At 38.8% G+C, this 17,234-nt stretch overlaps 1 pseudogene; it reads right to left on the bottom strand.

The window, feature by feature from the left end:
* Positions 1-7,415: 7,415 nt before the first annotated feature.
* Positions 7,416-16,981, bottom strand: LOC125094203 (60S ribosomal protein L35a-like; annotated as a pseudogene).
* Positions 16,982-17,234: the final 253 nt, after the last annotated feature.

The following is a 17,234-nucleotide window of genomic DNA, read 5'->3' on the forward strand; positions in this document are numbered from 1 at the left end:
TTAAAAGCTACCTAGGGGGGGCGCCTGGGTGGCTCAGTGGGTTGAATGTCTGTCTTCAGTTCTGCTCATGATGTCAGGGTCCTGGGATTGAGTCCCCGCATCAGGCTCCCTGCTCAGTGGGGAGCCTCTTCTCCCTCTGTTTGCAATTTCCCCTGCTTGGGCTCTCTCTCTTTCACTCTCTCTCTCTCACTCTCTCTCTGACAAACAAATAAATAAAATCTTGAAATAAATAAATAAATGCAAGCTACCTAGGTACTTCTGCTGCGGGTGGCCAGCAAACCACACTGAGAAATACTGTGAACTCCACTGAGTAATTCAGTCTTCCCCAGTACAGATCTTCAGGATCTCCTGTAAAATAATACCTACTCCATAGAGTTAAGGGAAGAATTTAATGAAATAATACTTGTCATTTGGCATTTAGTTAAGTTATCAATAACTACTACATGTTATTAGCAAGGAAACATTTCTTATTCCTCCCTGATATTTTCTTCCATATTGAAAGACCTTAATTAGTGTAACTGCTGTTGTCTTTTATGAAACTTCACTCCATCTGTCCCAGGGAGTGAAATGACTTATCTGACTGGTAGATTTGGGAAGAATAAACTCAAATGTTGTCAGCTCATTTCTTTCCTGCTTCCTCCTAGAAACCTGTGGCTAGTACCTTCCCACTGGGTACATGCCACCCATCACTCCCCAGGAGACAAATTCTGTCCTTACACTGAAGCCCCTATGCCCCAGCCTTATTTGTTCTTGGGCAATTCTAGTCACCTTGAGGACAGTATGTTGACTTACTTCATCTTCACGTGATATAACTTACCCTCTCTTGGAAACAGAGATGCTATTTTGGCCTACACCTACAACCCTTTGCATTAGTACATTTGTTCAAAATTAGGTAGTAAAGAAGACTCCTATTTATTGAGTTCCTAAGGAATTCCAGCACTTATTTTAAGAAGGAAAAGTAATATCCATTCAGTTTACCAATAAAGTCTTGGATTTTTATATTCCTTGATCCATAAATTTTATCTAAAAAGATTAAAGAAATGTAGACATATGTATACATATTTTCTTAATATTTGTACATGAAAATTGTTATGATTGGAAAAATGTAAATATCCAACAGATACCTTGTGAAATTATAATATATCCTTAAAATGGAATACTATGCAGACACTAAAAATAACATTGTAGACTTCAAATTCTGACCAGATGAAATATAAAGAGAAGATTTACTCTCCTGCTGTAAACAACTGAAAACATGGACAAATAGAAAAAACAATTTTCAGACATGATAACAAGCAGCACAGGGCTGTGATCCTTGAGGGATGGGAAGCAGTTAAATTGAGCCCTACATTTTCACCAGCATACTGCTTACAGACAGTTTCCAGCCCATGAAATAGGAAGGAAGAACCCAAAGTTCATCGCTATCGCCTACTTGAGGAGACAGAAATAGAGATCAAAGCAACAATAATTTGCTGGGCAAAGTAATGAAGTTAAGAAGCTCTATATAGAAAGCCCCATAGATCTACATGGATCCCACTGAGTCTTCAACTGAATACTGACTGGCAAATGTGTAAGAGAAAACTGTGCAAAGTCAGGATGAAAAAGATACCAAAGAGAAAGAGGCAAAACAATTCTGGCGTTCACACAAGACTGGAAATAATTTGTCTCTCACCCATGAGAATGGAAGATTTCATAATACATGGTCATCAGGTGGAATTCTCAGTAAGACATCACCTTAGTAGTAGAGCTAAATTAGTCCATACTAACAGGTTCTCTATACTTACAAAGATTAACCTTGAAAGGATACAACTATTACCTGTGCACCTACACAAAATCTAACATTACTTAAAAGAATAAATCAAAATCCATCAACCCACAACTTTATGGTAAACTAATCTTCAACAAAGCAGGAAAGAATATCCAATGGAAAAAAGACGGTCTCTTCAACAAATGGCACTGGGAAAACTGGACAGCAACGTGCAGAAGAATGAAACTGGACCACTTTCTTACACCACACACAAAAATAAGTTCAAAATGGATGAAAGACCTAAATGTGAGATAGGAAACCATCAAAATCCTAAAGGAGAACACAGGCAGAAACCTCTTTGACCTCAACCATAGCAAGTTCTTACTAAACACATCACCTGTGACAGTGGAAACAAAAGCAAAAATGAACTACAACTACTGAGATTTCATCAAGATGAAAAGCTTCTGCACAGTGAAGGAAACAACCAACAAAACTAAAAGACAACCTATGGAATGGGAGAAGATATTGGCAAATGACATATCTGATAAAGGGTTAATATCCAAAATCTATAGAGAACTTATCAAATTCAATATCCAAAAAACAAATAATCCAGTTAAGGAATGGACAGAAGACATGAATAGCCACTTTTCCAAAGAAGACATCCAGATAGCTAGTAGACACATGAAAAAAAATGCTCAACATCACTCATCAACGAAATACAAATCAAAACCACAATGCGATACCACTTCACACCTGTCAGAATGATAGAAAGTAACAACACAGGAAACAACAGATGTTGGCGAGGACATGGAGAAAACGGAACCTTCTTACACTGTCAGTGGGAACACAACGTGGTGTAGCCACTTGGGAGAACAGTACAGAAGTTTCTCATAAAGTTAAAAACAGATGATCCAGCACTACTAGGTATTTGCCCAAAGGATACAAAAATACTGATTCAAAAGGACAAATGCACCCACTGTTGATAGCAGCATTATCAATAATAGCCAAACTACGGAAAGAGCCCAATGTCCACTTACTGATGATTGGGTTAAGAAATTCTGGTATATATACACAATGCGATAGAACTCAGCCATCAAAAAGAATGAAATCTTACTATTTGCAGTGACGTGGATGGAGCTAGAGTATTACGCTAAGTGAAATAAGTCAGTCAGAGAAAGACAAATACCATACGATTTCAATCATATGTGGAATTTAAGAAGTGAGATTGATGAACATAGAGGAAGGGAAAAAACAGAGAGGGAACCAAACCATAAAAGACTCTTAACTATAAAGAATAAACTCAGGGTTGTTGGAGGGAAGGTGAGAGGGGGATGGGCTAAGTGGGTGATGGGAATTAAGGAGGGCACTTGTGATGAACACTGGGTGTTATACGTAAGTGATGAATCATTAAATTCTACTCCTGAAACCAATATTACAGTATATGTTACCTAACTAGAATTTAATAAAAGCTTGAAATGAAAAATATTCCATCAACCAATAACATATATATGTGTCTGGTATCTCATCAAAAATTACAAGGCATGAACAAAAAAATTAAAAGTTATGCACATAAACAAGAAAATATGATATATAACCAGAATAAAAATCAAACTATAGAAACACATACAGAAATGACATAAATAATAGGACTAGTAGATAGGAATATTAAAAGAGTTAATATGAGTAAGCTTCATATATTTAAGTAAAGAAAACTATGACCATGATGAGGAGAGAAATAGTGGGTATATATTAAAAAATTGTACTGCTAAAGATGTAAAAATATTATACCTGGAAAGAAAAAAATGGAATGGTATCAACAGTGGATTAGACACTGGAGAAGAAAATATCAGTGAATTTAAAGACATAACAATATTAACTTTCCAAAATGAAAAACAGAAGGAAAAAAATACTGAAAAGAAAGTACACAGAGCATTTGTAATCTGATCAAATATATGAGTGATTAGAGCCCCCAAAAGAGAAAAAGAGCTAAGACAAAACAATATTTGAAAAAATAGTGGATAAAAAATTTCCAAACTTGATTAAAATATGAAATCCACAAATCTAACAAACTTAATGAACCCAAAACACAACAAATGAGAAAAACATGCTAAAACATAATAATGGTCATTTCAATAGATGCAAAAAAAAAATTGACTAAATTCAACACCCATTTATGATAAAACTCCCTATAAATTATAGATAAAAAGGAATTTCCTCAACCTTAAAGATATTTCTCAATTACCAATTTAATTCTTAATGGTGAATGACTAGGTACTTTAACTGTAAGATAAGGAAATCACTCAGCACTTTTATTCAACCTGAATGTAGAGATCCTAGCCAGTAAAATAAGGCAATAAAAATACATATGGGGGCGCCTGGGTGGCTCAGTGGGTTAAAGCCTCTGCCTTCAGCTCAGGTCAAGATCTCCGGGTCCTGGGATCGAGCCCCGCACCGGGCTCTCTGCTCAGCAGGGAGTCCACTTCCCCCACCTCTCTGCCTGCTTGTGATCTCTCTCTGTCAAATAAATAAATTTAAAAAAAAATCTTAAAAAAAATAAATACGAGTCATTCATGTTGGAAAGGAAGAAATTTTTAAAAATTGGTTTTTACAGAAGACACGCAGTCTATGTGAAAAATCCTAAGGAATCTACCAAAGAACTATTAGCTCCAATAAGTGAGCCAAGCAAAGTCACAAGACAAAAGGCCAGTCTACATATATATCAATTTTATTTTTATATTCTAACAATACACATTTGGAAATTGAAATTAGGAAAACAGTACCATTACAATAGGATCCAGAAATGGGAAATACTTTAGGATAAATCTGACAAAAAATGTAAAAGCCTAAATATAGGAAACTATAAAACACTGCTGAGAAAAATTTTAAAAGACCTAAATAATTAGATAGATATAGCAGATTCACAGGTTCAGCTATTGTTCAAATGTCCATTTTTCCTCAAACTGATCTCAATATTCAACTGAATCCCAATCACTATCTCAATAGGCTTCTCTGTTTAAATTGACAATTTTTAATTTTAATGGAATGTATGGAGTTATGCAAAGGAACTAGAATAAACAAAACAATTTTGGAAGTGTGCTCTGTAAGATTTGGGAAGAACCTACACAGGAATCTTCTGAGAAGGCTTGAGAATTCTTTTCAGTGATTACTCATCCTAAGTAAGGCATTCGACTCCAGAAAATGCATCGCTGATCATTGCTACTGGCTGAACAGAAATGCTAACACTTGAAACTAACGTTCAATGTGTGCATTCTGTCCGAGTTTCTTAAAAACCCTGACGTTTACATAAAATTTTTCAAAGTTTTTTATTATAAGAGAATCAATGTTTAGTGCAGAGCATTGTGGTTAAGAGAACAAGGTAGAGAGTCAAGTTGCCTGTGATTAGATCCTAATTTCACTATTAGACAAATTATTCTTGCTCTAGTCACATTACTCACCAATACCTGGTTTCCTCATCCACACATAATGGAAAATGAGGTGTTATAGGTAAAGTATGCGTTTCTCAGTTGATAAGGAACAGAGGCTCCGCGGTACGGACCAGAGCAAGGAAGAACAAACGGGAAATCGTCCGCACTGAAGACAGCACGTTCTCTGGTGGACAGTCCCCGTCTCAGCCACATTTTTCATGTGAGAAAAATATCGCCGATCAGGATTACGCGCACTGAGTGAACAGAGACTCTGTCCTGCTGCAACAGGAAAAGGATATGGAGTTGCGCAGTCATATGACAAGTTATACTGAATACACTAAAAGAATGAATGCTCCTTTTCTGAGTCTAATAAAGCCGAGATGACTTGTCATGAAGACAAGGAACGCTCGGTTTCAAGATCCCTCCCTTGCACACACCCCTTCCAAGTTCAGGAGAACTTTAGAAGTATATTTCTATGGCGATAGGTTTTATAAAATTTGTGAAAAAAAATCGTAAACAACTCTATGGAGACATAATTAACATATAAGAAGCTGGACATAATTAATGTATATAATTTCATGAGTTTAGAGATATGCAGACTTATGAAACCATCACTATAATCAAGGTAATAAACATAATCATCACCTACAAAAGTTTCCTCCTGTCCCTCTTTTTTTTTTTTTTGGTCTGTTTGTTTTGTGGAAAGAACATGAAATCTACCATCTTAAAGAATGAATTATTGGGGCGCCTGGGTGGCTCAGCGGGTTAAGCCGCTGCCTTCGGCTCAGGTCATGATCTCAGGGTCCTGGGATCGAGCCCCGCATCGGGCTCTCTGCTCAGCAGGGAGCCTGCTTCCTCCTCTCTCTCTGCCTGCCTCTCTGCCTGCTTGTGATCTCTCTCTGTCAAATAAATAAAAATAAAATCTTTAAAAAATTAAAAAAAAATAAATTAAAAAAAAGAATGAATTGTTAACTATAGGTACCATGTTGTACAGATGTCTGGAACATGTTCATCTCGAATAGCTGAAGTTTCATACCCATTTAACAATTCCCCGTTTCCCTTGCCCCTCAGCCCTTAGCCACCCCTACTTACTCTCTGCTTTTCTGACTTTGACTACTTCAGATGCCTCGTATCAGTGAGATTGTGCAGCTACTTACCGTCTGTGAGGGCCTTATTGCACTTAGCGTAATGTCTTGCTGGTTAATCAGTGTTGTCACAGGCGGCAGGGTTTCCATCTTCTCTCTCTTTTTTTAATTTGAATACAGTTGACATATAATGCTATAGTAGTTTCAGGTGCACAACTTAGTCATTTGACAAGTTTACACGTTATGCTGTGTTCACACGAGTATAGCCACCATCTGCCCCACCACATCGCTCTTACGATATCACTGTATTCTTTACGCTCTGCTTCCTATTCCTGTGACTTGTTCATTCCATAACTGGACGCCTGTACCTCCCACTCCCCTTCACCCATTTTCCTCAATCCCTCTACCCCTCTCCCCTCTGGCAACCATCAGTTTGTTCTCTGTATTTATAGTTCTGATTCTTTTTGTTGGTTTATTCATGTTTTTAGATTCCATTTTTAAGTGGAATCATATGGTATTTGTCTTTCTCAGTCCGACTCATTTCACTTAGCCCAATACCCTTTTTAGGTCTATCCATGTTGTCTCAAATGTATAACCTCATTTTGTATGTAATACTTCACTGTGTATATATGCCACATTTTCCTTATCCATTCATCTTCTGATGGATACTTGGGTTGCCTCCATGTCCTGGCTAATGTAAATAATGCTGTGATAAACATAGGGGTTTACTTATCTTTTTGAGTTAGCATGTTTATCTTCCCTGGCTAAATCCCCAATAGCAGAATTATTGGATCATATAGTATTTCTTTTTTTAATATTTTGAGGAGCCTCCATACTGTTTCCCACAGCAGCTGCACAAATTTACATTCCCACCAACAGTGCACAAGGGTTTCTTTCTTTCCACATCATAGCCAACACTTTTTGTTTCTTGTCCTCTTGATTTTAGCCAGGGTTTTTTTTTTTTTTTTCTTTTTTGAGGTTGAATAATATACCTCATTTCCTATCCAGTTTCTGTCAACTGACACTTAGGCTGTTTCTATATCTTGACCAAGTGAATAATACTGCAATGAACAAAGAATGCAGATATATCTTCAAGATCTTGATTTCAGGTTTTTTTTTCCCAAATCTACATATTTATTTATTTACTGTTCAGTAAGTTTAAGTCATTGAGGGGTACAGCATTACATGGATTCTGTGGCCAATGGCTTTTGCAGGAGGTTGCTTGGAATTTGGCACAAATCATGCCACTGTTTTTATAAGCATGAGTTACCTTTCCCCAGATTACTCTGGTTTCGTTCAGTTTGCTACCAGGAGTCACTGTGTTGTTCTCGGCTTTGTACACATAAGCACATCTCTTGCCTAGATAGAATTCAGTTTCATCTTGAGCATAAATAACTTCAACTTTAAGAAGGTCTGTACGCTTCCCTCTGGTTCTGGAGACCCCATTCATAGCCAGCAAAAATGGCCTTGGACCACAGCCTTCTAGATACATTTGTCGTTTTAGGAGCCCTGTTCCGAGCAGGCCTCCATAGGCTCCAAGACGGCAGACAGAGAAGAGACCATTGTTAGGGATATATACTCAGAAACAGGATTAATGGATCACACAGTAGTTCTATTTCCAACTTCCTGAGAACCTCCATATTTACTTTCATATCAGCTATATCATTTTACATCCCAACCAACAGTGTAAAAGTTTCCCAGTTTCTCCTCATCCTCACTAATACATATTTTGTGGGGTTTTTCGATAATAGGTATCCTCACGAGGTGGTATCATGTTGTGGCATTCCTTGATGACTGGTGATTTAAGCACTTTTTCACATACTTCTTGGTCATTGGAATGTCTTCTTTGGAGAAATGTCTGTTCAAATCCATAGAGTTTTCTTGTTTTGTTTTGCTACTGAGTAGTAGGAGTCCCTTAATTACTTTGGATATTAACCCCTTATCTGATACAGAGTTTTCAAATATTTCTCTCATTCCATATGTTACCTTTCATTCTACTGATTGTTTCCTTAGATGGGCAGCTTGTCATAGTCCCTTGTCTATTTTTGCTTTCGTTGCTTGCACTTTTGGTGTCATACCCAAGAAAATCATTGCTGAAGCCAATGTCAAAAATGTTTTCCCTATTTTCATCTAGGAATTATGGTTTCAGGTCTTAAATTTAAGTCAATAATCCACTTTGAGTTGATTTTTATTTACAGTGTAAGATAAGGATCTAACTTCACTCTTTTGCACATGGATATGCAGTTTTTCCAACATCATCTGTTTAAGAGAGTATCCTTTCCCTATTGTGTAGTCTTGGTACTCCTGTCAAAAATCAGTTGACTGTATAGGCATGGGTGTACTTGGGGATTCTCTATTCTGTTCCTTTTGCTTAGCTCTCTGCCTTTATGCCAGTAGAAAGAAAGATATTTTAAATGCAACTGATTGAACACTTCTGCATCTTTCCACTCTAGCTTCCCTTCCACCATCCTTCCCTGGTTGACACTGGTCATGATAATTTGGGGATCTGGCTAATGTTGACCAGGGGTACATTTAGTTGGACTTTACTGAAATATATTTATGTTTACAGTCACTTCTGTATTTAGTTTAAATCATTACTAACCATCCCATTTTAGAAATGTCTTCCTATAATTCTTTTTTTTTTTAATTTGATAGACAGAGATTACAAGTAGTCAGAGAGGCAGGCAGGAGGGAGAGGAGGAAGCAGGTTCCCCGCTAAGCAGAGAGCCCAATACGGGGCTTGATCCCAGGACCCTGGGATCATGACCTGAGCCGAAGGCAGAGGCTCTAACCCACTGAGCCACTCAGGCGCCCCAGAAATGTCTTCCTATAATTCTACCACTCAATGTGCTCACTTACCTGGGGTTCTGACATGAAAGCACAGAGCCAGAGTTTGCAGCATAAAATGAGGATGTCCTATGGCATCTGGCATCTCAAATAAGAGGATAATACAGAAGAAATACAGTTTAAACCGCACTGAGCAAGGGACACATGCGGAGCTCAGTTGGTTGAGCATCTGACTCTTGGTTTGGGTGTGGGTCATGATCTCAGGGTTGTGGGATGGAGTCCTGTGTGAGGTTCTGTGCTTAGCAGGGAGTGTGCTTGCCCCTCTGCCCCTCCCCCTGCTCACGTGTTCACTCTCTCTCTAAAATAAATAAATTACTAACTTAATTGATAAATTTAATTGATAAATTTAAAAAAATGTACTAAGCAGGAAACTAACCTGTGGAGACCTCTACTAACATCACATATGTAAAATCAAACAGAGGATTTTGTTCTCATTGGTACTTAACCAAAACAGGCATTATCCCCATTCAGAAATATATTTACTGGTGCAATTTATACAATTATAAACCCATAATAAGTTTTTTTGGTCCTTTTTTTTTAAGATTTTATTTATTTATTTGACAGACAGAGATCACAAGTAGGCAGAGAGGCAGGCAGCAGAGAGAGAGGAGGAATCAGGCTCCCCGCTGAGCAGGGAGCCCAACGCGGGGCTCCATCCCAGGCCCCTGGCTCATGACCTGAGCCGAAGGCAGAGGCTTAACCCACTGAGCCACCCAGGCGCCCATTTTGGTCCTTTTTAATGGAATTGTACTTCATAGAAAATAATAAGGGTCCATGTATTTGAAGGACAGAAATCCATAGCAGTAACTTCAAATAGTAAGTACAATTATGTGTGAAATCAAGCATTCCACAACTCTCACTTATCAATAATAAAAGAGAAAACTCAATCAGTTATATTAGAGAAATAATCTATTCTCTTATTATTCTCTATTTCAAAATAGAAAAATATATGATATTGCATATCATATTCATATGTAAAAACCCTAAAAATTTTTTACAGGAAAGGCAATCAAAGTGTGTTCAACAAAAATATAGGAAGAAGGAGTGTTTGGGTGGCTCAGTGGGTTAGAGCCTCTGCCTTCGGCTCAGGTCATGATCCCAGGGTCCTGGAATCGAGCCCCGCATTGGGCTCTCTGCTCCGCAGGGAGCCTGCTTCCTCCTCTCTCTCTCTCTGCCTGCCTCTCTGCCTACTTATGATCTCTGTCTGTCAAATAAATAAATAAAATCTTAAAAAAAAAAACTTTAAAAAAAATGTAGGAAGAAAGCATTATAGAAATGCCAGTCATTGATAAAAACTCACATTACTTGTGTTTTTCTGGATTTGTGATGTTTGTGATCTGTGTCAACTTATATAATTTTTCCAGTTTCTTTATTTCTTCTAACAAATATTCACTATTCTAACCTAATTTTTTATTCAGTATTTTGTATTCTCGTTTTTACTAAAGTTCTGCAAAATTGTACAAGCTTCAGGTCACACAAAACCTAGGTCCTTTATAAGGACAAATTTTAGTATCTACTTAAATATTATCTTATTGTGTGTCACTGTAATGTGGAGCAACTTGAGAGGTGATAATTACACTTATTAACACAACATTTCCATTTGCTTCCTTCCAACAGAATAGTTCTGAATTAGTAATGATAGCACTGAGGGCGAGCACTCAGGCAGTAAGAGCCATATCAACGCAAAGAGTTACTTTAATTGCCTTTCTAGATACAAGTATCCGGAGCACTCACCATCTGTTGGAGCACCACTTTGGGTCTTTCAGTAAGTGCAAGACATTCCTGGGGCGGAGGAGGGTATAGAGATGAGATACATCTAATACTTGCCTTCATGGAGTTCACAGTCTCAACATGAGAAAACAGTAAATGGAACATAAAATTAAGATATAAACTCTATGTCAATGCTATGAACTAAATCGTGCCCCCCCCCATTCAGATGTAGAAGCCTTAAGTCCCAGTATGAGGATATTTGGAGATGAGGCCTTTGGGAGGGAAATTAGGTTTAGATGAGGCCATGAGGGCCCTCATGATGGGTTTTATTCCATTATGAGAGATATCAGAAAGTTTGCGCTCTCTTCACTCCACTGTGGGAGGAAGGCAACTGACTGTGAGCCAAGAAGAGAGCCGTCATCAGAACACAATTATGCGGGAACCCTGACCTTGGGCGACCCACCTCCACAACTGTGAGACAATAAATTTGTACTGTTTAAGTCACCCAGCCTACAGTATTTTGTTAGGACATCCTGACAGACCAATACAGTTATCAAATGTCGATTTTCTTTTTATTACAACCCACTTAAAGGCAGAGGATCATGACCCAACACACACACACACACACACACACACACACAACACACGCGTGCACACACACAAATACTTACACTTCCAATATGTTATATATACACTCTCTATAGTTTTCTTTCTTTTTTTTTAAGATTTTATTTATTTATTTGACACACAGAGATCACAAGCAGGCAGAGAGGCAGGCAGAGAGAGAGAGAGGAGGAAGCAGGCTCCCTGCTGAGCAGAGAGCCTGATGTGGGGCTCGATCCCAGGACCCTGAGATCATGACCTGAGCTGAAGGCAGAGGCTTTAACCCACTAAGCCACCCAGGCGCCCCTCTCCATAGTTTTCTATTCAACCTTGCTTTGTAAAATGCTGGTCACAATCCTATTAATTGATTTTATAGCCTCCTAATGGATCAAACCCATCATTTGAAAAGTACTGTTCTATGTGACTATTTTGTCCTATTATGCGTTGACTTAAAAACCCGTGAATATAAACTAAACAAAAGCCTCCATTAGCTTTAATATTGAGTGAAAAAAAAGACACTGAAACCCTGAAGGACCCCTTCTGCCAATTATTCATGTTCATATTTTTATTGACATACATTGTATCAAAGGCCTCAGCTGTCCCTCGGTACACATACGCATGTACACACGCACCAGAGCACACACAGCACACACCCACGTTTCTCTCCTTCTATCTATACGTTAAATCTGACTGTTTTGGCGACAACTGCGATGAGAGCCCCCCAGCGAGTCACCGGAGTCTGAGTGAAGGGGTTATTTTAGTGGCTCTTCACCATCCGAGAATTGCATTGAACCACAAGAATTTTCTGACAGGACTTGGCAAGATTTTCATTATATTCAAGATTGTTTATTCCGTTGGCAAATGTATCATAAAGGGGTTTGGCTCTTTTCTAAACTACACTGGGCATGTTTGTGCGTATTTGCACACGTGTGTGCATGTGCACACGTGTGCACACATATGTAAATATTCTGTAAAATATATAGCCATCGATGAATACATAGAAATATTTTCTTAATTATTTAATGGTAACATTTGTGCCTGCATTCTTGTAATGATCAATAATTATTTACTCACAAAATACATTACGTTGATGGAATGAATAATGCTAAAATACTACCTCCTTACTACAACATTTGTCTCTATTTAAAATGCACTTTCCAGCCTCAATTCTGCATGTCTTAGAAGAAGATGACCCACATCTTATTCTTATTCTTATCTTATTCTTATTCATCTTATTCTTATAGGTACAGTCATAGTGTAAACACCAAGTGTGTTTTTTTTTCTATTATTGCATATGTATAAATTTAAATTTATTGAGTCCATCACCATTAAGTACAGAAGGCAAGATGAATTTCTCACTGAAACGAGATCCATGTGTCATAGGAAAAAAGTGTCTACTTGCTGAATACACAGATCTTAGCTATGTTTGGAACACAGGTCAGTATAGATCTCTCCATGAAACTGATTCTAGATTTTTAGTATGTAGGAGACAGTGTCTTGAACTGTTTGATGAACATAAAATCGGAACAGACAATTGCAGGAAGATTCCATAACCCACTCCTCCACTTTCGTCCATTAGCCACATCTTACAAGGGTGTGCTACACACCTTACAATTAACAAAACATCATCAAAAATTTATGAACAGAACTCCGCAGTTTACATTAAAATACATTCTTTGTCTTCAGCATTCTACAAGTTAGACAAATGTGTGATGTTGTAAGAACCTATTTAGCCAGAGCGACTCCAATTCTGTTAAATAGCCATTTTGTTGTTTGTGCAGTAAAATTTAAACTGACCCTGCCCCTCCCAGAGAAACTTACTTAGAAGCAAGTCTGGAAAACCAGTAAAATATGGTCTGCCAGTTCCTAATAACAGAGCCCAGAATACAAGGACAGGTCGGCCAGTTCCTGATAACAGAGCCCAGAATAAAAAGACGAGTCAGGCCAGGTGGAGACATCCAATCAGTAAAAAGCACACATATTGTCTGCCTAACCAACAAAGAATGTAAACCCCGCCTTTTGGGTGCCAAACTTGAGCGCCAATTCTGACCAGAGTAATAGGTTAGTTCAAACAGCTACTATAAGGTAAATTGTAATTCAATTGGCCACCTGCGTGTCACCTAACATGACTATGCAATGTTACAATCTCACTGGCCACCGATGTGTGGCCAGACTTCTGCTCTATAAAAATTAGTCTGTGAGGCTGGGAGGGGTCGCTCTCTTGGGAGACGGCCCTGGCTGGTCAGTCTGACTTCTCATGCTTGGCATAGAATAAAACTTTAAATAACTTTCACCTTGTCTCAGTCTCGTTCCTTTGATAACGGACCTAACAATGTCAAGTGTTCCCATTCCGGTAATGGACAGAAATCCATGCACCAAAGTTCGTGGCAGCAGTATTCCCGATAGCCGGAGACAGTATGTTTTAAAATACAAGAATACTAAGAAGTCTCTATTTTCCCAATAGATGATCAGAAAGTTTCCTCAATTCATTTCTCTGCGCATCTGATGGGAAACCAATACAACTGCCCCTCCTCTCCGTATTTCTCTTGGCCAGAATTCGCCTGCCTCTTTGCTCACTTTGGTCATTTCAAGAATGGGCAGAATCTATCTGGAGTAAGGGCATGACCAGCAACTTAGGGGCATCCAAGAAAGGTCCCTGGTGTAAGTCCTGGAATCACGCACAGCAGTCGGCGGTAAAACTAGCCGCTCCCAAACCTGCACCGTGGGACGGTGCCAGAGAGCCACATGGATCCGCCACAGAAGTGCTTTGTCATGTAGGGGTCAAGAGATGGAGGGAGTGAAGGGGTAAAGAAGGTGGGGGATCAGAATTACACAATATCACCCATTCGTCATTCATCCCAATTCATCCCAGTGTGAAGCCAATTTGTGCCTGGTACCTACTGGCTGAGTGAGAAGACTGATAATCGCCTTATTTTACAAATTACTAATCAAATCTAATTACTGCATTTTCCAAATTCCCAAATATCCATTTTTTTCTTCATCTCCTTAGTTCCTCTTTTCTGTAATCCGTATTTTCCATAAATCCCAAGCTTGTTTTTCTTGTTCTTTCCAGCATAACTCTTTCAGGCTTTGGAACTCTGCTACATGCTATTCCCTCTGACTGTGATGTTCCCTCTCTCCCTGGCAGGCCACTAGTCATCTCTAACAACCAAGTGCAGATAATTCTCCTTTTGCACGTCCTCTGACACCCAAGCAAAATCACTCCCTACTTCTTACCACGGCTATAATGAGTCACACGAGAGTCTCTGGTCTTTCTCTTCTTCCTCTTCTGTCAGACTATAAGCTCCTTGAGAATTGGGGCTGCGTCATACTTATATTCCCTCTTCAGCGTCTCTTACAGAATCTGGCTCCAGTGCACTAAATTGATGAACTGACTGATCCACTGATTAACATGTGTGTCCAGGTTCTCCACCCTTCTTGGGAGCCCTGCTTTATCATGACGCATTTGTCTCTGTCCTCTCTGAATTTTTCAAAATGTATTTATTAAAATTTCATGAGGCTACTTTGCACTTCCTTTGAAGTCCATGTTCTTTACCTAAGATCGAAGCAGGCCTCATGATCTAATCTTGCTTGAGAATTGTGATCACCGATGGCAAATGACACTATCCCCGGGAGTATGTTTGCATTACATTGGTTGCTTTGAACTATCAGAGACGTTATTCTGAAAGCTTTTTACCACCACTAGTATCTTTATTTCCTAATCGAAGGACTTCTCTAGTCGAGCATGCACCTCTAACAAGTGCTAAGTCAATGACAAAATCAAGATGAACTATGTGTCAGTTTCTGCTGAACTGGAGGATGCTTTCCTCTCTAAGCCACACATGGCTCTCTGAAGATACAGCGTTTTAATTGTTAATGGCCCCAGAATTAACATTATTTCCTCAGTAATGACGTCCCAGTGATAGAGGGATTACTTGTTCCTAAGTGCTGATTCTCTGCATGTTTGTCCTGGAAGGACATAAAGTGCTCTTATATTTAGTATTTTTTATTATTTTTTTCCGGGCTGAAATTTGGAACTGTTTCGCCTGTGGTAAAACTCAATTGTAATTTCTCTTTGTTTTGTTTAGAAGACAGAGAGAGACAAGGTTTTCCTTGTTTTATATGTGGATATAGACCTATTATAATACAAATCAAATATAATTCCTAACAAAAGGAACCTTTAAAAAGGAATCTTGTTCATTTTTTTCTTTCAATTCAGTGATGGAACATTTCAAAAAAGAGCCCAGCAAGCTTGAGCCACCTTGTTTAAGAAAAACAAAATTTACCAGTCTTATCTGTAGATTCATGGGAAAGAAAAGTTATAATTACATGTTAGCACTTTGGGGACCTCGAGCCCCATTTTGGAATTTTTCTGCAGGGTTCCCTGTAACATAACTCTGTCTACTTTTCCGATAGAAAGGCCAAGCTCTCAAGTTTTCCTGAGAAAGAATCCGGGCAGTTTTCACCTGTAAGTAAGAAGAGGTGTATCTTCCCAACCCCAATTCCAACGGTTGACAATGAGACTGCAGGATGGGCAATTTTAATAACTGTTCTAATGCAGGTTCTGTTACCTTGTCCTAGAGCTCCCTGATCCTTGATTTTATCTTCCTCTTGAAGATCTCTTAGCATCTACTTCCTCACTGTTTCTCCTCCAACCTTCTGTTAATGTCCTTTACATCTCTTTATAATTATAGCTAGGATCACGGACTAAATTTGGAGACAGTTTCCTGATCCTGCATTCCCTATGCCCTAAAATCATCTTTGTTGCTGCCACAGAGAATTCTCAGGTTAAATATTAGAAAGAAGAATATTTCAACAATCTATACAAGAAATGAAACCTGGACCGAGTCTTGGCAATGGAAAGGAAAGGTTCGCATGTGCGAGGCATTTCAGAGTCACGATCAAAATAATTTGGTGCCTAATTGGGGGGTGATAGAAAGGGAAGAAGCTATTAAGCAGAAATGGAAATCAGATAGCTCTGCTAGTTATCAGTTACCGCTTGACAGGAGAGGGTGTCAGGTGTGTGTGTGTGTGTGTGTGTGTGTGTGTGTGTGTGTGTGTGCGTGTTATCATGGGGAATACATCAAAACAGCTAAAAAGAACCAAGGGAAATTTCCTATGTTAAGATCATTATTGACCTATAAAAATGGCAAATTCATTTGATTCAACCTAAAAAAATCAGACCCAGAAAAAGTCATTTTCATTGCTGACCATCTTACTGGCATGTTTGCAACTTTCTATTTCCAGTTCCCTTCTAGGTTTGTGTGTTCAGAAAAGCACTCAGTGATAAGTCGTACGAGCCTCCTCAGGCCTCTAAACTACCAGCAAGTCCGCAGATGTTTTCTTTTTAACAATAACAATACTAGAGAAGCGCACTTCCATGAAGATTATCGCATGTTACCCTTGCACTAATACCCCAGGGAAGACATTCTCCTCATCGCACATACGGAAACAGGCTCAAAGAGGTAAAACAGCTTGTCTGATGGCAAATGGGAAGTGATGACCTCTGTCGCCTCCAGGGGCTGGTCTGCTGCTCCTTCCGTGTGTGCGGCTTGCCTGTCCATGAAGCAGAACGGAGGAGATTAGGTGCGTCCGCATCCGCTATGTCTGAATCAGCAGAAAAAAGCCAACGAAACAAAACAAGGTTTATTAATAATAAAAATAAATGATTAATAAACAAGGTTTACTCCCTAAATTGTGATCATTTTACGTGGACATGAGTGCACACGGCAGCATGAAAGTTATTCAAATTGTCACTATCGCCCTTTTTCAAAAGAATTATATCTGCAGACCTCCTCTCACATTACATCCTACAGA

Source organism: Lutra lutra, chromosome 2 (assembly GCF_902655055.1).
Source record: "Lutra lutra chromosome 2, mLutLut1.2, whole genome shotgun sequence".
NCBI classification, from domain to species: domain Eukaryota; kingdom Metazoa; phylum Chordata; class Mammalia; order Carnivora; family Mustelidae; genus Lutra; species Lutra lutra.